We start from the raw sequence: 22644 nt of genomic DNA, 5'->3' as shown, positions 1-22644 counted from the left end.
AGGGTTGAATGAAGTCTTCTTCTACTCAACCCACTGCTTCTTCTCTGCGACACATATGCCTCGCTAGTGCCCCCAGTGGTATGGTGAGAGTACTGCATACATGATAAACCCTAGTATAAATTAGGGATGTCCGATAATGGCTTTTTGCCGATATGCCGATATTGTCCAACTCTTTAATTACCGATGCCGATATCAACCGATACCGATATATACAGTCGTGGAATTAACACATTATTATGCTTAATTTGGACAACCAGGTATAGTGAAGATAAGGTCCTTTTTTAAAAAATTAATAAAATAAAATAAGATAAATAAATGAAAAACATTTTCTTGAATAAAAAAGAAAGTAAAACAATATAAAAACAGTACATAGAAACTAATAATTGATGAAAATGAGTAAAATTAACTGTTAAAGGTTAGTACTATTAGTGGACCAGCAGCACGCACAATCATGTGTGCTTACGGACTGTATCCCTTGCAGACTGTATTGATATATATTGATATATAATGTAGGAACCAGAATATTAATAACAGAAAGAAACAACCCTTTTGTGTGAATGAGTGTGAATGAGTATAAATGAGGGAGGGAGGTATTTTGGGTTGGTGCACTAATTGTAAGTGTATCTTGTGTTTTTTATGTTGATTCAATAAAAAAAAACAAAAAATAAAAACGATACCGATAATAAAAAAAACGATACCGATAATTTCCGATTTTACATTTTAAAGCATTTATCGGCCGATAACATCGGCAGGCCGATATTATTGGACATCTCTAGTATACATGGTTTTATCGAGCCTGTTTGGCTGATGTTTGGCGCGCCATATTAAAAGCTTTGGCCTGCCTTTGAGTCTTTTAACTTGGTACGTGGCATATGCTAACTGTTAGGATGCTAACATTAGTGTGTTAAAAAGTTAAAAGTTAAAGTACCACTGATAGTCACACACACACTAGGTGTGGTAAAATTACCCTCTAAATTTGACCCATCCCCTTGTTCACCCCCTGGGAGGTGAGGGGAGCAGTGAGCAGCAGCGATGGCCACGCCCGGGAATTATTGTTGGTGATTTAACCCCCAATTCCAACCATTGATGCTGAGTACCAAGCAGGGAGGTAATGGGTCCATTTTTTATAGTCTTTGGTATGACTCGGCCGGGGTTTGAACTCACGACCTACCGATCTCAGGGCGGACGCTCTAACCACAATTAACATGTTAACATTAACAGGTTAACTTTTTTTTTCCAATTATGCCGCCGTACACCTCAAAGTCATGTAGCTTGGTCCTTGACACATGTAAACTGTTAAAGTTAAAGTACCAATGATTGTCACACACACACTAGATGTGGCGGAATTAGCCTCTGCATTTGACCCATCACCCTTGATCACCCCCTGGGAGGTGAGGGGAGTAGTGAGCAGCAGCGGTGGCCGCGCCCGGGAATCATTTTTAATGATTCAACCCCCAATTCCAACCCTTGATGCTGAGTGCCAAGCAGGGAGGTAATGGGCCCCATTTTTATAGTCTTTGGTATGACTCGGCCAGGGTTTGTACTCACAACCTACCGATCTCAGGTGTTAGCACGCTAACACTAGCATGCTACCTCTTTTAACTAATTTTGCATGCGGACGCCTAGGTACTTGTCGCATTCTAATTGACGGTATGCTAATGTCAGCATTTCCGTTCGACTCGTAGGCATTCACAGGCAATTCCTCCCGAAATTGAATGTTGTTGTTAGCATTAGTGTTCTAGTGGTTCCCCACTCTTATGTCCAGCCGTACATCCCCACCCGTCAGCGGTGCCACGCTAATAGTTGGGGTTATTTTAGTTTAGTCAACACTGCATCAAAACAGTTCCAAACTCATCCCCAGGAGACAACATGAACACATGCGCTTTGGCAGGCGCTTGCTTCACTTTTTAAGTCGCTGCTTTGAGACCTCCCAGGAAGTCTTTGGCTCTAGGTGCTGCCGGCTACATGGTCAGAATTTTTCCTTTTTTTCATGACTCTCTATCTGTGTGTGTGCCTGCGTGTGTGTGCCTGCGTGTGTGTGTGTGTGTGTGTGTGTGTGTGTGTGTGTGTGTGTGTGTGTGTGTGTGTGTGTGTGTGTGTGTGTGTAGCCACAGTAGGTCAGCCAATTGGCTCGCATTACCGTCTAATTGTGCCTCCACCCCCCCAAATGATGAAGTGGTGAATGAGAGAATAGATTAAAAAAAAACAGGCACATTGGGCCAGAAAGAAAAGACAATGTGGTGATCAGTGGCCGTGTTGGTTAGGTAATAAAATGAACGTATGCATGCATTCGGGGGGTGATTCGGTGCAAAATTATTTCACATTTGCACAACGATAATGATGTTCTTTTTGGTGAGAGACACAAAGGGACTCGTGTGCTGAAGTCGTTGGCATGAATTATTATTGAATTCAAAAAGACTTAAACATGTTATGTCTAAAGTAGTCCCGATACCAATATTTTGGTACCGGTACCAAAAGTATTTTGGTACTTTCCGGTACTTTTCTAAATAAAGGAAACCACACAAAATGTTATTACTGGCTTTATTTTAACAAAAAAACATACTAGACAACTTGTCTTTTAGTAGTAAGTAAACAAACAGAGTTTATTAGTCTGCTGACGTATGCAGTAACATATTGTGTCATTTATCGTTCTATTATTTTATCAAAATTATGAAGGACAAGTGGTAGAAAATTAATTATGAATCCACTTGTTCATTTACTGTTAATATCTGCTTACTTTCTCTTTTAACATGTTCTATCTACACTTCTGTTAAAATGTAATAAGCACTTATTCTTCTGTTGTTTGATACGTTACATTAGTTTTGGATGATACCAGAAATGTAGGTATCAATCCTATACCAAGTAGTTACAGGATCATACATTGGTCATATTCAAAGTCCTCATGTGTCCAGGGGCGTATTTCCTGAGTTTGTAAACATAATATAAATAAAAAATAAAAAAAGAAGATTTTGTGATACTAAAAAATATCGATGTAATCATAGTAGTATCGACTAGAAACACACCTGTGCTTAGTATCATTACAGTGGATGTTAGGTGGAGATCCACCAATGGCGTTTGTTTATATTGTAGCGTCTCGGAAGAGTTGGGAATTCTGGGAATTTGTTCTGTAGTGTTTATGTTGTGTTGCGCTGCAAATATTCCCCCAAAATGTGTTTGTCATTGTTGTTTAGTGTGGTTTCTGTCGTGATCCGTGGCCCGGATCATGTTTTGTTATGTTCTGTTAGTTTTGGACTCCCCGAGTTCCTGTTTGTGCACCTCTGGGTTTGTTTTAGTTTCTATGGGGATTAATTGGGTTCACCTGCCTCTGGTTAGTGGTCGGCACGCTCAGCTGCTGTCAACCACTAATCAGAGAGCTATTTATTCACCTTGCTCGCCACGCTCAGTCTGGCTTCATTGTTTGCTTCTTGCCACAGTTACGTGAGTATTCATTATCTGTAGTGTATGCCAAGTGTTAGCTTTAGCGTCCAGTGCAATCGGCACGTTTTTCCTCTGACTTGTTTTCCGTTTTTTTGTACTTGTTTTATTTCGACAATAAATCATGTTCTTTCCTGCACACCTTGTCCGGAGTGGTCCGTCTGCATCCCGGGGAAACGAACCCCGCAGTAAATTGCGACCCCCCCGCCGCGACAGTTTCACTATACGGCACATGTTTATGACAGTGTTGGCGTTGTTCATACGGCCACCCTTAGTGTGACATGTATGGTTGTTGAGTAAGTATGCCCTTCAGTCAATATTATGTAAATGAAAGTCAAGATGGATGCATCAGTGGTTCATGATTGGTCATAATGAAGTCTTGGTTAGTCCTTGTTTACTCTAGACTATGTTCACTGGAGCATGTATAGCTATAGCCCATTCAACAGGGATGATAATTGAAATAAATGTACTTGATATGTCTCCATGGAGACAAGGATTCGTGATATTGGAGTAGTTACAACCATAGACATCTTATAAGTAGACGCATCATCGAGTGCTACTGCCTACAGGCGCTGACGAGACGCGGGGCCGCCATCTTGGAGTGGTGACCCGCGCCACTCAGTGCAATTAATTTGGCAGGAGCAATGAACTGTCAGCGCATTTAATTCATTTTACCTCACTGAATACCACTGATTTTCACCCCCTTTTTTGTCATACGTGTAGCTAAGATAAAGGACACATGTTTTGGCGTGTTTTATTATTCATAGTTTGCTTAACAGTAATAGAATATTCTTATATGCTATAAATGACCAGACGTCCGAGATCAAAACTGGGAATATAATCCCAGAGAAGGGGGAAAAAAACGGTCAGATATTTTTAAGTTGAAGAAACAATATGATTAGGTTATATATACATGCGTATATCCTACATAAACAATGTATGAATACATTAGATATCTATATATCTTATAGACTTATAGACTGTATCTCTGTTGCTGTAGCAGCAGAGAGTTTATTCTGTCTTGACACTTTCTATTGATATTTTTTATTACATTCTTCTCTTAAATGATGTTTAAGTGATTGTTTTATATGTATTTTTTATGTATGTCACTTTGGATAAAAGTGTCTGCCAAATACTTAAACATAAACATATATAAACACCCGAAAGTCTTTATATCAGCTAAAATGTTATCTTTCTAAGCTTATCTTATCTTTAAATTTAATTAATTTAATTGACAAGCAATTCTATTATGGTCATACTCTTGTTTGCTAGCGGCTACGATTTCAGTATTATTAAAGGTCCAATGATTGTCACACACACACTAGGTGTGGCGAAAATATTCTCTGCATTTGACCCATCACCCTTGATCACCCCCTGGGAGGTGAGGGGAGCAGTGGTGGCCGTGCCTGGAAATCATTTATGGTGATGTAACCCCCAATTCCAACCCTTGATGCTGAGTGCCAAACAGGGAGTGGGTCCCATTTTTATCGTCTTTGGTATGACTCAGCCGGGGTTTGAACTCACAACCTACCGAGCTCAGGGCGAACACTCTAACCACTAGGCCACTGAGTATTGAAGATCATTGCTCCTTCTCAACTCTGTGGTAATATTCTTTTCACAAAATACAACCAATCGTACGTTAATGTTAAATCTTACTTGTGAAAAGTAATCCCCTGATTCCTATTTTCAACAGTCCGCTCATTTAAGCAGGAAAACGCTGAGCACCAGCCGGGCATCTTTGTTTTCTACCTGTCAACTGTCAGTTTAGGCTGCTCGCTGGCTCCTCATCACCACTTCAAGATGGCAGCCGAATTTCTCGCGTCACAGCAGCCAATGCTGCGTCTACTTATAAGATGTCTATGGTTACAACACTGCGGACAGACATTAGCCGCTAGCTAGCTAGCGACGTCCTAACTAGCGATGTCTTGAAGCCCCTCTTCCTGAGGGCGTTTCAGTGTTCTTGTTTCAGTGTTCGTCTGTTCTCCATTTTCTGTCTACGCACTGTGTCTGCTTGTAAGTACTCCGTGATTGTGCATTGGCGAACATGCTCGTCTGCATGACACGATGTGACGACGTGGGGTATCGGTAATTTTTGAGGCGGTATAGTATCGAATATGATTCATTAGTATTGCGGTATTATACTAATACCGGTATACCGTACAACCCAAGTCTAAAGTGGAACTCATGGAAATCTAAGACGACTGTTATTATTTGTCACACCAGGTTATATTCGGTGTTTGTGTTTAAGTCTAAATCATATTCATAACAATCTTTGTATAGTTTGCATGTTCTCCCCGTGCACGTGTGGGTACTCCAGCTTCCTCCAACATTCCGGAAGTATGCATGTTAGGTTTATAAGAGATTGTGAATTGTTTTAAGAAGTGTGCTCTGCTATTAAATGGCGACCAGTAAAACCTGCCACTTGCCCGAAGTCAGCTGGGATAGGCTCCATCTTATCAGTGACCTTAATTAGGACAAGTGGTGTAGAAAATGGATGCATCTTTATAGACATCAAGGCAGGTCTACCAGTATTACAAACCCTGTTTCCATATGAGTTGGGAAATTTGTGTTAGATGTAAATATAAACAGAATACAATGATTTGCAAATCCTTTTCAACCCATATTCAGTTGAATATGCTACAAAGACAACATATTTGATGTTCAAACTGATAAACATTTTTCTTTTTTTTTTTTTGCAAATAATCATTAACTTTAGAATTTGATGCCAGCAACACGTGACAAAGAAGTTGGGAAAGGTGGCAATAAATACTGATAAAGTTGAGGAATGCTCATCAAACACTTATTTGGAACATCCCACAGGTGTGCAGGCTAATTGGGAACAGGTGGGTGCCATGATTGGGTGAAAAAGTAGATTCCATGAAATGCTCTGTCATTCACAAACAAGGATGGGGCGAGGGTCACCAGTTTGTCAACAAATGTGTGAGCAAATTGTTGAACAGTTTAAGAAAAACCTTTCTCAACCAGCTATTGCAAGGAATTTAGGGATTTCACCATCTACGGTCCGTAATATCATCAAAGGGTTCAGAGAATCAGGAGAAATCCCTGCACGTAAGCAGCTAAGCCCGTGACCTTCGATCCCTCAGGCTGTACCGCATCAACAAGCGACATCAGTGTGTAAAGGATATCCCCACATGGGCTCAGGAACACTTCAGAAACCCACTGTCAGTAACTACAGTTGGTCGCTACATCTGTAAGTGCAAGTTAAAACTCTCCTACGCAAGGCGAAAACCGTTTATCAACAACACCCAGAAACGCCGTCGGCTTCGCTGGGCCTGAGCTTATCTAAGATGGACTGATACAAAGTGGAAAAGTGTTCTGTGGTCTGACGAGTCCACATTTCAAATTGTTTTTGGAAACTGTGGACGTCGTGTCCTTCGGACAAAGAGGAAAAGAACAATCTGGATTGTTGGATTGTTATAGGCGCAAAGTTGAAAAGCCAGCATCTGTGATGGTATGGAGGTGTATTCGTGCCCAAGACATGGGTAACTTACACATCTGTGAAGGCGCCATTAATGCTGAAAGGTACATACAGGTTTTGGAGCAACATATGTTGCCATCCAAGCAACGTTACCATGGACGCCCCTGCTTATTTCAGCAAGACAATGCCAAGCCACGTGTTATGTCAACGTGACTTCATAGTAAAAGAGTGCGGGTACTAGACTGGCCTGCCTGTAGTCCAGACCTGCCTCCCATTGAAAATGTGTGGCGCATTATGAAGCCTAAAATACCACAACGGAGACCCCCGGACTGTTGAACAACTTAAGCTGTACATCAAGCAAGAATGGGAAATAATTCCACCTGAGAAGCTTAAAAAATGTGTCTCCTCAGTTCCCAAACATCTACTGAGTGTTGTTAAAAGGAAAGGCCATGTAACAGAGTGGTGAACATGCCCTTTCCCAACTACTTTGGCACGTGTTGCAGCCATGAAATTCTAAGTTAATTATTATTTGCAAAAAAAAAAATAAAGTTTATGAGTTTGAACATCAAATATCTTGTCTTTCTAGTGCATTCAATTGAATATGGGTTGAAAAGGATTTGCAAATCATTGTATTCCGTTTATATTTACATCTAACACAATTTCCCAACTCAAATGGAAACAGGGTTTGTACATTATATAAGAATAGGATATCTGTGGTTGCCGTAGTAATAACATTGAATCTATTGTTGTCATTACGAGCCAGTGTATTGCTAAACTTGATTTTGAAGCATTTATATTCAGGGTAAATTATTGCTTATTGTAGTTTTAAAGCAATCATTTCGCCCTCCCTGCGCAGAAGTTAGACTATTAGCATGTTTAACCCTAAGGCGATTCAACGGAGGAAAAACGCTATTAGGTTAGGTTTAATTATGGCACAGGTTTGATCTTTTATTCATACTTTGTGTATGAAGATGCATTATATTTGCAGTGTGCGTTGATTGGTGGCTTTCGGAGCAGCTCTTACTCGTTCCCTATGGTACGAGGATGAAAAGAACAGGGATTCCATTAAAGCTGCTGCTGGAACAGCTCACAGGAATAATATGTTACACGTTTTTATTTTTTTTCCATTTCCCTCAAAATAGGGCAACTTGTGTCATTACTTTGGGTGCTTTTATTCTTACAAGAGAGGGGGAGTCACACAGGGATTGACCATATACAGAATTAATAGATGTTTCACTATAAACATAGCAAAATAAAATATGCAGTAGCATGGGTAAGGAAAAGCAAAAAACGAAATGTCTATTGAATATAAGTGTTCTCCACTATACTATCATTTTTGCTCATGCACAGGATATAACATAATGCAATATGTTTGTCATTTTCATACAAATTCATATATCCCCAGAGAATTGTAGCAAACTACAAGGCGAAAGTAGCGTGCTACATTAAAGCTACATTATATAAATGTATAACTTAATGTAGAACTTTCCACCAAACAAGAGAACAATGCTCTGTTTGACTGTTTATTAAAATAAACACTCGCTAGAAACATTCCCTTTGTCTGGCTTTTTAACAAAAAATACATGAAACAAATTAAATAAAAGGCAGTGACACAAAATAATGAAAAATAAATAAAATAATATATACACTAATGGACACTTTTCAGCACAGGATACATTACTGTTTTAACAGAAACCACAGTGGCAAAATGGCAATAACCTGGCCAAAGGAACAGACTATTTGTCTCACAAAAGAGACATTAAAGGGGAACTGCACTTTTTTGGAATGGTGCCTATCGTTCACAATCATTATGAAAGACATGATGACAGATTGTAACTTGTAAACAATTAATAAAAGTCAACTTACAACGGAGTCAATGGGAGGTCCTCTATTCCACCCATAAACTGCAATAGACAACCATCCAAAAAGCGCCAACAATACTCTATATACATTTTGTAGAATATTAAGAACAGTCAACCATCAATCAATCAATCAATCAATCAAAGTTTACTTATATAGCCCTTAATCACAAATGTCTCAGATCCCACATCAGGGCAACCCAATGGGAACAACGAGAAACCCTGGAAGGGAACGCATATGTGGGAACCCCCTGGGGTCTGTTTAAAGGTTATAGTATACAAATTACTTTTAAGATGGGACTTAAATGCTTCTACTGAGGTAGCATCTCTAACTGTTACCGGGAGGGCATACCAGAGTACTGGAGCCCGAATAGAAAACACTCTATATTTTTTGGGCTCTGGGAATCACTAATAAGCCAGAGTTCTTTGAATGCAGATTTCTGGCCAGGACATATGGTACAATACAATCAGCAAGATAGGATGGAGCTAGACCGTTTAGTATATTATACGTAAGTAGTACAGTTGCATCTTAAGTGCACAGGAAGCCAGTGCAGGTGAGCCAGTATAGGTATATATATATATATATATATATATATAGGTATATATGTATATAGGTATATAAAGTATACAGTATAGGCGTAATATGATCAAACTTTCTGGTTCCTGTCAAAAGACTAGCAGCCACATTTTGTACCAACTGTAATCTTTTAATGCTAGACATAGGGAGACCCGCAAATGATACGTTACAGTAATTCAGACGAGACGTAACAAACGCATGAATAATGATCTCAGCATCGGTCGTGGACAAAATGGGACACATTTTTGCGATATTACAGAGATGAAAGAAGGCTGTTTTAGTAACACTCCTAATGTGTGACTCAAATGAGAGATTTGGGTCGAAGATAATACCCAGATTCTTTACCGAGTCGCTTTGCGTAATTGTTTGGTTGTCAAAAGTTAAGGTGGTATTATTAAATAGGTGCTGGTGTCTAGCAGGACCGATAATCAGCATTTCCGTTTTCTTGACGTTAAGATGAAAAAAGTTGCTGGCCATCCATTGTTTAATTTCATTAAGACATGCCTTCAAGTGACTACAATCTGGCGTGTTGGTTAGCTTTAGGGGCATGTAGAGTTGGGTGTCATCAGCATAACAGTGAAAGCTAACACCGTATTTTAGTATGATGTCACCTAGTGGCAGCATGTAGATGCTGAAGAGTGCAGGGCCAAGAACCAAACCATGTGGAACTTTGCATGTTACCTTAACATACTCCGAGGTCACATTGTTATGGGAGACACACTGCATCTTGTCAGTAAGATAGGAGTTAAACCAAGAAAAGGCTAAGTCTGACATACCAATATGTGTTTTGATACGTTCTAATATAATGATATGATCGACGGTATCGAAAGCAGCGCTAAGATCAAGTAGCAGCAACATGGATGACTCACCAGCATCCGTAGTTAGCAATAGATCGTTAGTCATTTTTGCGAGGGCTGTCTCCGTAGAGTGATTTGCCCTGAAACCGGACTGAAAGGGTTCACAGAGATTGTTGGACGGTAAGTGTTCATTTAGCTGCTGTGCAACCATTTTTTCAATGATTTTTGAGATAAAGGGAAGGTGTGACACTGGCCGGTAGTTTACCATGAGGTCAGAATCGAGGTTAGGTTTTGAGCAGAGGATGAACATAAAGGACTTCACTGCATGAAGTCCTTTATGTTCCCCTACCATACCTTTTTGAATGGTAGGGGAACAGTGCCAGAGGAAAGTGATAAGTTAATAATATTTAGCACTGATGGTCCTAATATTACAAACAGCTCCTTGATAAGTTTCCCAGGAAGTGTGTCAAGTAAACATGTTATTTGTTTTGTCCCATTTACAAGTTGCAGGAGTTCCTCTAATGTTATTGCTTCAAAAAGAGAGATTATTTTGGAGGGCAATATCCGGCGTACGTACATTCGTGTCTGCGTTAATAGAATCTAGTTGGAGCCTTGACGCGTTATCTGTGAGTGGAGCTACTGGGGGGAGTCCCTTGTTGGGTTAGAGATGCTACTGTACAGAACAAATATGTAGGATTGTTTTTATTGAGGCAGATGAGGTTGGAGTAGTAATTAGTTTTAGGTAAGGTAAGCGTGCATTTATAAGTTATTAAACTATCACTCCATGCTTGATGGAAAACCTCAAGTTTAGTCGCACGCCACTTGCGTTCCAGCTCTTTACATGATAGTTTAAGAGCTCTGGTTTCTTCTGTAAACCCGGGGTACGCCTTTTAGAGGCCTTTATTAGCTTTAGCGGAGCTATACCATCAATGGCGTTGCGCAGGGCATTGTTAAAGTTGTTAGTGAGGTTATCGATAGAGCCCACATAATTTGTGAATGGTGCCATTACCAAAAGCAGTAGGTCAGCAAGAGTCGTAGTTGTGACAGCATTAATGTTGCGGCTGCTTAAGCAGTGGTTATTAGTAGCTTGTTGACAATGAGTCAGAACTTCAAATTTTATAAGGTAATGATCAGACATTACTTTAGTATACAGGAGTACCATAATTTTGGAGGTGGTAACACCCCGAACAAGGACTATGTCTATCATATTACCTTTACGATGCGTGGATTAATTTATTATTTGTGTAAGACCACGGCTATTGATTATAGTCTGGAGTGCCACGCGCGGAGGGTCTGTTGGTGTATTCATATGGATATTTAAATCCCCCATTATAATTATATTACTTGGGTGCATCACTAGATCAGTGACAAACTCTGAACATGCACTGATAAAGTCAGAATAGGGCCCAGGGGAGCGATAGATAACAGCCAGATAGAGAGGTAGCGTTGTGACAGACCTCATAGTAAGCATATCAAATGATTTATATTCATTACTTATGTTAGGGGTAAGGTTAAGGTTTTCCTTGGATATTAGTGTGACCCCTGCACCCATTTTAAGGGGATGGGCAATATGTGCACTCGTATAGTTAGGAGGACATGCATCGTGATCTTAGCCAGGTTTCGCTGAGACCAATGACGTTAAGATTGTTGTCTCTGATGACCTAATTAACTAATAGCGCTTGTTGTAAATGTATATATTTAAACTCACTTGTAATTGCATACATGTTCAATATAAATGTAAACCAAACCAAAGCAAAGTAGATTGCCTTATAAGATAGTTTGTACTTTTTTACACAACCGCCCAAAATGCTATGTTTTTTAAATTAAATGGTATTCAAATAAGACAAATAATTTTAAATAAAATAGTGAAAATAGATTAATAAATTATAACAGTATCTAAAGTATGAAATCCGGATGAAATATGTGCCTCGTATATTAATCAAAAAAATATTTTCGCAAATATTTTATATTTCTACCTGGTAAGCAACTTTTATGATGTTCACTCTTCAAAAACTAGACTTATTTTACTTTTTTAATCGTATGATATATATACAATTTTTATTTTTTATTTTTTTTAACACACTTTTGACGTAACATTGTAACTAATTTTATCTTATTCACTGTTTACTGTCACTCCTTTGCATTGTAATACCATAACTGTCTTATATTTTAGGGGAGATGACCCTTTGTATTGTGTATTTAGGAAAATATGATGAAATGATTGAACTTAATAAACATAAAAAGGAACTCTTAATACATAACATATAGCTTGTGCTTATCTGTAAACACATCACAGTGCGTGTGTGCGTGTGTAATTTGTTTCCTACCCGAAGGCGGAACCTGCCAATACGGCGCCTCCATCATCATCGCCATCCCTGCACATTACCTATTCATGACTTTCTGTGTCTGCGGGGCTGTGATTGGCTCTTAATGAACAAGCGACGGCACTATCTGTCAGCCGCCGCCATGGCAACCGACCACTACATCAGTCAGTCAGTTGCCAAGTATCACTACAGAAAACATTATTCAAGTCTGAGACGCCCTGAAGGGAGGGAGGCGGCCATGTTCGGTACTGACGAATGGCGCGTACAGAGTGTGATATGACTCCCATCTTGCATGATCAAGTTGTTGCATCATGCATGGCTCCTGTGTGCGCTTTGCAATTAACTTATTTCTCTGGACATAAATCCACAGTTTGGGCTCGTTAGTCAGGGAAAGAAAAACCTCCAGGGGAAGTTCATATGAGCTCATAAATCTACAAACTAGCCCTTTAGCATCCTCTATATTATTTTGGGGAAGCGTGCATTCCGCCGTTGTCATCCGGCTCGTCCGTTTGCTTAATGGAAAGTGTGCAGGAAGGTGCGCGGCTGAGTTAATGTGCACTGATTGCTGGTTTGGGCTTGTAAGACAGATCATCAAAAAGTGGACGGATACAACTCTGACAGCCAAGACGAGATGCACCCCTGCCAATTTAATTGGTATCTAAAAAACATGCATACTACTCACATTTGCATCACTATTGTACTTTTAAACTCAGTGGTTGTGTCTAAAAAAAATAACATTTACTTATACAATATGTGTGCTTATAGTAGCTACAGTCAAAGATCCTCAATATGACAAGAACAACCTGCTCTTTTTAAGAACCTACTGCAAACACGCTAGGTAAATATCCTTTATGTGACATGCAGTAGAGGGAAAACAAGGCCTAGTTCATGAAGTCCTTTATGTGACAAGAACGCTTAGTTGTTTTTAGGAATTTGCTAAACGAATGCTTGTCAAAGATCCTCTATAAGACAGGACAGAGGTGCTGTTTTTAAGGACCACTACAAAAAAAATATCCAAAAAAGCTCTATATGACAGAAGTGTCTTGGTGTTGCTGTTTTCAAGAACCAACTGCAAATTACTAATCAAAGCTTTTCTGTAAAACAGAAGAGAACTGGTGTGTTTAAGGACTCTCTGCAAAAAACATAATCCAAAGATCCTTCATATGACAGAAACGCCCTGCCATTGCTGTTTTTAGGAACTGACTGCTAATTGCTAGTCAAAGATTCTCTATAAGATAGAAGAGAACTGCTGTTTTTAAGGAACCTTTGCAAAAAAAACATTACCCAAAGAACTTCTATATTACAAAAGTGCCCCGGAGTTGCTGTTTTTAAAAAACAACAGCAATAAACTAGTCAAAGATATTCTATTAGACAGGAGAAAACTGCTGTTTTTAAGACCCACTGCTAAATCATGATCCATAGAGCCTTTGTACGACAGAAGCACCCTGGTGTTGCTGTTTTTAAGAATCAACTGCACATTGCTAGTCAAAATCCTCTATAAGACAAGAGAGTGCTGCTGTTTTTAAGGGCCTACTGCAAACACGGTAGTCAAAAATCCTTTATGTGACAGAAGCCATATGTTTTTAGGGACATACAGCACAACCAAAAAACTTTTTGTCAAAGATCCTTCATGGGACAAGAATGCTTAGCTGTTTTTAGGAATCTGCTGAACAAATGCTTGTCAAAATTATTTAAATGACAGAGTACTGCCTTTTTTAAGAATCCCCTGCGGCCAAGTCGCGAATGTACATAGAGAAAATACAAAGCTTCTAAACAATACTTTTGTTGTGAACGCCATTCTCAATGACAGAGAGAAGGCTCCACTGACACTGCAACCTAAGACACCAGAGTGAATATCTTATGCCTCAAGTTCTGGACCGAGATTGTCATCAATAAACTTTGCAATATTGATACATAAAAAGCAAGTGGCGCAGATGGCATCTCAACCATAGTCTTGATGAGCTGTTCTCCAGAGCTTTCCCCTATGCTTTCCAAACTTTTTAACATATGCCTTACTAGCATCACAGTATCAACAGAATGGAAAAGGGCTCATGTTGTCGCAGTGCCTACGAAGGAAAACAAACAAGACACATCAAACTACCAATCCATTTCTCTCTTACCAATCATTTCGAAGGTTTTGGAAAGCATTATCAGTGACCACATCTGTAAACATCTGGACAACAACAACCTTCTCATCAACGTGTCTAGTGTTGATCTGCCATTCTACACCACTCAATGGTGGAATTATGGTCTGGATATCCAACAAGAAGTAAGAGTCATACACTAGATATCAAGAAAACTTTTGACCACGTTTGGCAATGTGGACTATTGGCCAAGATCACCTGCTTTGGAATCTGTAGTCATACATTTAACTGGTTATCCTCATTTTTAACTGACAGCAGCAGGCATTAGTCTGAGATGGTTTTATTTCCAACTAAGGCGTTAACTGCTGATTTACCACAAGGTATTGTCCATGGTCCTCTATTGTTCCTCATGTTCATAGATGATCTTGCCTCCAATCTCAACAACTTTCATCTTTTTGCTAATGATTACACCCTTCAACCAGTCATCAAAAATCCTGCAAATGGCATAGTTTGTACAAATAGTTTGCTACAAGACTTACATGCTATTGAGAAGTGGGCTTCTGACTGGTGTATTACTTTCAATACTTTCAACACCAGCAAGACGGAGAAAATTATCAGCGGAAAAGGTGGAGAGACACATACCTTGATCTACATCATGGATAAGCAGCTCTCGTCCCCCAAGAGTATCACTGTGCTTGGTGTAACCATCACTAACACTCGTACCTGGACACCGTATATCACAAGTCTTACTAAGAAGACTGCCAAGCGACTTTATATACTTAACCGGTGTAGGCATCTGCTCCCCTCCAAGGCCAGCATTACCATCTGCAAGGCCAACATACAGTAAGACCTCTTGTGGAAATTGCTTCACCAATCTGGAGTGGAGCAAGTACCACTGCACTCAGTCTTCTCAGCAGACTTCAGAGAAAAGCACTTTGTCTTTTGCGTATTGAAGACCCAATCAAAGCTTGTATCTACCCATTGGACCTGAGACGGGATGAAGGAACTCTCTGCACCTTCTATAGACATTTATTTTTTAAACCATCCTTGGAGCTTTGTGCTATCCTACCGAGATTTCACTTAAGTACCCGGACAACAAAATTGTTCACTACAGCACATACATACTGCGTATTCATCCCCAGGTCTCGCAGGCATATACATCAGTCTTCCAACATACCACGAGCATGCCGTTTGTTGAACTCACTTCCAACTTACACATCCCCTCCATCACCAAAAATGAATTCATTCAAAACAAATGTCAGTTACTATTTGGTTGGTAAATTGTAAAATTATTCTTTTAGTCACATGGTATTTGTTACCATTGACTTATTGGATATAATATTTATTTTGATATTGAAAATGTACATTTGAAATGTAATTTAGTTTTTGGATTGCTTTTCATCAGGAATGCTGGCAACATTAGGTCCTTTTAAAAATACATTTAAAACAAGACAAGAGAGAACTGTCTTGAGTGAACTTGCAAAAACATTAGTCCCCTGGTGTTGTTTTTTTTTAAGAACTAACTGCAAAAAGCTAGTCAAAGACCCTCTATAAGACATGTGAGTGCTTCTGTTTTTAAGGCCCTACTGCAAACGCTAGTCAAAGTTCACCTACATTTTTACTTAAGAAGCATTCCACTAATATTAGACCTGCTTCTTTGTAAATATGCAAAACAGTCTCTTTACATACGTGACATTTGCTCTATTTAAACAAAGGATTTAGGGTTATGAGTGTGATGCAGCTGGCCTTCCATCTGTTGTTAGCGTAGCAGCAGTTAGCGTGTCACCAAGGGGATGTTTAGCTTTGATGCATATTCACGCTGCTTTTAACACGCATGCTAACCAGCGTTTCATACAGCGCTATATTCACTCAAGCAGACAGCGCGTGGAATTTTTTTTCAACTTTTTATTGTCGATACAGATTTCAGCTAGGCGATGAATGTGTAGTGTTATACATATTTATTGGTATACTAATAAGTCATGATAATATCACACAACGTCATTGGCTTGATGCCTCAAACATGCAGATTTTATTGTAAGCATTAAAACGCTGTGCTAATAATAGCAGGGCGGCAATTTACAAAACATATCATTCAATTAGGTCCTGACTAACTATCTTCGTAAAACAAAAACACAGTTATCAAGTGTCATTTGACAGTATTGTTAATATACAGTTATTTTGTTTGATAACTCATTGAGCCACAATTCACACTGTGGTTCATAAACAATGAAACTCACATGGATTTATTTTATTTTTGTTGGTGAATGTTGTGAAAATTAATTATGTAATTACACCTCCCAACTATAACTTTGTAGGAATAATAGGCCGTAGTGTTTTTTTTTGATATGTCAAAAGACCATTTTAAGAAAAAAAGAGAGCAACTTTTCTACTGATATAGTATTTTAATGTATCTAAAATTCAATAACATATTAAATAATATATTCCATTTGATGTCTTTTTTTCTGTTTTAATGTGAAGACAGTATACAGTGTTGCCTCCTAGTTAATTGATGTTTGCAAAGTATGGACGCTATTTGTTTTGTGATTTTTAGAAATATATGCCGTTAAAGTCTTTATGAGCCCTCCACACAGCTTTCACACACACACACACACACACACACACACACACACACACACACACACACACACACACACACACACACACACACACACACACACACACACACACTCACACACACACACAAACACTTATAAACACTCCATATTATCTGGAAACACTTCATACATTCTAAAACGTATGTCATTTTTACATGGAAACTTCAAACGGTACTCGAATCTCAATGTAGTCAAAGGTACTTAAAAATCTCAGATGGAACACTTTGTACTTCTGTGTGCTCTGTTTGGTACTCAAGCATTGTATCTCTACATTACTGACTAATACTGAATTGCAACATCAGACGCAGTGGACTAGTTAAGGGTTAGAACATTGTTTTCAATGTTAATGTGAATACTCCTTATTCTTCCTGTATCCCTCCGTAGGTTCTCTTCGGTACTCAAGCATCTTATATTTGTTTTACTAACTAATACCGATTTGCAACATCAGACATAGTGGTGAAGGAAGGAAACTAATTTCTCCTGCTTGTATTTGTGACCTTGTCCTTTCGGTCATTACATTACCCAAAGTTCATAACCATAGGTGAGGCTAGGAACATAGACCGACCTGTAAATCGAGAGCTTCGCCTTCTGGCTCAGCTCCTTCTTCACCACAACAGAACGGTGCATTACTGCAGATGCCGCACCAATCCGTCTGTCAATCTCGCGTTCTAGTCTTCACTCACTCGTGAACAAGACCCCGAGATACTTGAACTCTTCCACTTGAGGCCGAACTTCACTCCCGACCCGAGGAGTGCAGTCCACCCTTTTCCGACTGAGAACCATGGCCTCAGATTTAGAGGTGCTGATCCTCATCCCAGCAGCTTCACACTCGGCTGCAAACCGCCCCAGTGAATGCTGAAGGTCCCATCCCGATGAAGCCAACAGGACCATATCATCTGCAAAACGCAAGGATGCGATCCTCTAGCCACCAAACTGGAAACCATCCACACCCTGACTGCGCCTAGAAATTATGTCCATAAAGATAATGAACAGGACCGGTGACAAAGGGCAGCCCTGGCAGAGTCCAACGTCTACTGGGAACAATGCGAACCAGACTCCTGCTCCGCCTGTACAGGGAACATATGGCCCATAGCAAAGGACCCTGGATCCCGTACTCCTGGAGCACCCCCCACAGGCTACCGGGAGGGACATGATCGAAGGTCTTTTCCAAATCCACAAAACACATGTGGACTGGTAGAGCAAACTCCCATGCCCACTCCAGAACCCTAGCGAGGGTATAAATCTGTCCCTGTGTTCCACGACCAGGACAAAAACTACATTGTTCCTCCTGAATCCGAGGCTCGACTAACGGCTGAACTCTCCTCTCCAGCACCTTGGAATAGACTTACCCCGTTTGGGCCTGCCGGGTATGTCCGGCATCCTCCCCACCGCCTGATCAAACTCACCACCAGGTGGTGATCAGTTGACAGCTCAGCTCCTCTCTTCACCCGAGTGTCCAGGACATGCAGTCGCATATCTGATGAAACGACTACAAAGTCGATCATCGACCTGCGACCTAGTGTGTCCTGGCGCCACAAGCATTTGTGGGCATACTTATATTTGAACATGGTGTTTGTTATGGACAAACTGTGGCTAGCACAGAAGTCCAATAACAGAACACCACTCTGGTTCAAATCGTGGAGGCCGTTCCTCCCAATCACGCCCCTCCAGGTTATGCTGTCGCTGCCAACATGGGCGTTGAAGTCACCCAGTAGAACGATGGAGTCCCCGGGGGACACGCTGCAGCACTCCCTCTAGGGTCCCCAAGAAGGCCGTTCTGCCATTTGGCGCATACGCGCAAACAACAGTCAGAGCCCGTCCACCTGACCCGAAGGTGTAGAGGAATAACTCTCTTGTTCACCAGGGATGACTCCAACACACAGGCGCCAAGCCGGGGAGCTAATAAAAAGCCCACACCTGCTCGCTGCCTATTCCCCGCGGAAACTCCAGCATATAGTAAAGTCCAACCCCTGTCAAGGAGTTTGGTTCCAGAGCTATGCTGTGCATTGAGGTGAGCCCGACTATATCGAGACGGTATCTCTCGACCTCATGCACAAGCTCAGGCTCCTTCCCCGCCAGAGAGGTGACATTCCATGTCCCGACAACCAGATTTGGCAAGCGAGGATCGGGTCGTCGAGGCATTCGCCTTCGACTGCTACCCACTTCCTGTCAATGAGAAAGGACGCAAAAGAAAAAGGCTCCGATTCTGCTACCGGAGTTTTTGTTAAATCTGAAGATTTTGACCACTGATTTGTGATCACAGCCACAGGAGAGTCACCTGGCATCTTCGATCTGATATTGGTCAGTTGAGAGGCACAGAAACGCTGAAATAAGGCGAGTTGGAAGAGCCGTTAGCCTCAAGCCAACGGCGCCTTGCCGCAGTTCAAAGCGGTTGCCTGGCAACCGAAAGCTACGGCGAGTTTACAGCTGTTTTAAAGTGATTCCGACGTCGCAGAGTGATATAAGTTGACAGGCTGACACCCAAAATTGATCTCTGAACGGCGCAAGGTACGAAATTGTTGAAAAAACAAGTGAAAAGTACCGCAAGTTGCTAAAGAAGTAACTGCCGCTAAGACATAAGAGGCACTGACGTCATCGACTGCCGCGATGAAAAAAGGTAGAGGAAAGACTGAACAAGATTTGAGGCTGGACACAGGACATGATGGGATGCAAGAATGGATACAAAAAATACTCCATGATTTTAAAGAAGAAATGAAAGAAGAATGGAAGTACATGATGGAGGGATGGAAAGAAGAAATGAAAGAAATGAAAGAAGAACACAGACAAGATGTGAAAAGTCTGCAGCAATGTATAGAAAGTCTGCAATCTCACAAAACCATCAGAAATAATGAAGCCACTGAAATGGGCAAACAAATAAAGATCCTTCAAGAAGACAACAACATGCTGAAGAATATCATAGATGGAATGGATCAGGATAAACGGATGAATGATATCATCGTGACAGGGCACCGAATTAAACCAAGATCCTATGCGAAAGCTGTGAATAATGAAGGTGAACCAGATGAAATGGATATGGTCTCAGCAGAACAGCAAGTGGTCAACTTTCTGCAATCAAAAGAAATTGAAATTGACATTAATACCATCGAAACATGCATCCCACTGAACGGAAGAAACAACAACGCCACTCCAGTCGTGCTCGTGAAACTTGTAAACAGAAAATCTAAAATGGCATTGCTGAGACAGGGAAAGAAGCTGAAGGGAACAAATGTGTACATGAATGAGCATCTCACAAAACGTAATGCTGGAATTGCCAAGAAAGCACGCGACTTGAGAAAGCAGGGAAAAATCCAGGGAACTTGGAGCGCCAACTGTAAAATCTACATCAAGCTGAATGGAGGTCCAGAAGCAAGAGTACTTGCTGTCCAAGACATCAAGGACCTGGACAATTTTTAAAGTTTACACAGCTTCCACAACAACGATGATAATGAACTCTGACAGAAAACAAGCACCTAAATTCAGCATCAACACTACTATGTTCCAAGGAACGACTAAACAAGAGGACCTAGATTCAGGATTGCATCCACCTACACTTATAGAGATTATTGAAACAACATCAAAGATTGTTGAACAAGAAAACATGGAACTAAAAAATTTCTGCAACAAAGATCATAAAAACCAGGATTTGGAAAATGATATAGATCCAGATACAAATTTTTTCTCCCACTTCAGTAATAATTGTTTTTATTATACAGATGATCAATATAACAGCAACATTAAATGTGATAACAAATTGTCAATTATTCATTTTAATAGCAGAAGCTTGTATGCAAACTACAACAATATTAAGAACTTTTTGGAACACATCAACGAACCCTTCAAAGTCATTGCTGTCACGGAAACATGGATTGATGATAAAAAAGGAATAGATTTTGATCTGGATGGATATGAACTAAACTACATCAACAGAAACAACAAAAATGGAGGAGGAGTAGCTGTGTACGTGATGAAGAACCTGAACTACAAAGTGGTAAAAAACATGTCATTTGCTATAGATAATATTTTAGAATGTATAACAATTGAAATATGTCAGGAAAAAAGCAAAAACATATTCATCAGTTGTATATATAGATCACCTAAGTCAAGTATAGAAACATTTGAAGAATGGATCAAGGCTACTTACATGGACAATGGGCAAAGAATAATTTTCCTATGTGGTGACTTTAATATTGACTTATTGAACCCTAACAAGCAAAAGTCTATTGATGACTTCATTGATACAATGTACAGCATCAGTTTATATCCTAAAATCACAAAGCCAAGCAGAATTACAGGACACTGTGCCACGCTTATTGATAATATTTTTACCAATGATTTTGATAATAACACTACAAGTGGTCTACTTATAACCGATGTTAGTGATCATCTGCCAGTTTTTATAATATATGATGGAAACTACAAGAAGAATATGGAAGACAAAAGGACATTTCGAAGACTGTGCACAGAGAAGAGGATGATTGCTTTCAAAATTGAGCTACAAAAGCAAGATTGGGACAATGTGTACAATGAAAATGAGGTTGATGAAGCATATGAACATTTCTTAAACAAGTTCATAATACTTTATAACAAACATTGTCCATGGATACAACTCAGTAATAAGCAGAGAAAGAATAATCAACCATGGATGACAAAAGGATTAAAAATGCTTGTAAGAAGAAGAATACACTATATAGGAAATTTATAGCACAAAGAACTACAGAGGCAGAAATTAAGTACAAAAAGTATAAAAACAAGTTAACATACATACTACGATTATGTAGAAAAGAATATTACAGTGAATTATTGGACAAGAACAAAACTAATATGAGAGCAACATGGGGCATCCTCAATAGCATTATTAAAAATGGCACTAAGAGGGACTACCCTCAATACTTCTTAGACGGAAATAAAAAAAATGACAACATAAAGGAAGTAGTTGAAAGCTTCAATAATTATTTTGTAAATATTGGACCAAAATTGGAAGAAAGGATTCCAGACCCAGTTTCAATTGAGGACTATAATGATACCATAGAGCGAAATCCCAACTCCATGTTCCTCAGTAATGTGACACAGGAGGAAATAGTTACAATCGTGAAAAAATGTAAATCCAAGACTTCAACTGATTGTAATGAAATTGATATGGAAACGATAAAAAAGGTTATTGAAGAGATCTCAGGACCATTAATGTATATTAGTAACCTATCATTTCAAACAGGTACATTTCCAAACAAAATGAAAATAGCTAAAGTTGCACCAATTTACAAGACTGGCGACAAACATCAATTTACAAACTATAGACCTGTTTCCTTACTTCCACAATTTTCTAAAATCATTGAAAAACTGTTCAATAACAGATTAGAGAGTTTCATAAATAAAAATAGAATACTCGAAGAAAATCAATATGGATACAGAGCTAATGTTTCAACTTCGATGGCTTTAATTGAAATTACAGAAGAAATTACCAATGCTATAGATAATAAAAAATGCGCGGCAGCAGTTTTTATGGATCTAACTAAA

The 22644-nt window shown here is 39.7% G+C and overlaps 1 protein-coding gene across 6 annotated transcripts in view; it reads left to right on the top strand.

The window, feature by feature from the left end:
- csmd3b (CUB and Sushi multiple domains 3b) overlaps positions 1-22644 on the top strand; it is an 877422-nt gene that overhangs the window by 514294 nt on the left and 340484 nt on the right. The window lies entirely within an intron of this gene.

Source organism: Nerophis lumbriciformis, linkage group LG11, assembly GCF_033978685.3.
Source record: "Nerophis lumbriciformis linkage group LG11, RoL_Nlum_v2.1, whole genome shotgun sequence".
NCBI classification, from domain to species: Eukaryota; Metazoa; Chordata; class Actinopteri; order Syngnathiformes; family Syngnathidae; genus Nerophis; species Nerophis lumbriciformis.
Note: the sequence above shows the minus strand (reverse complement) of the source record. Positions and strands in the feature narration are given on the sequence as shown.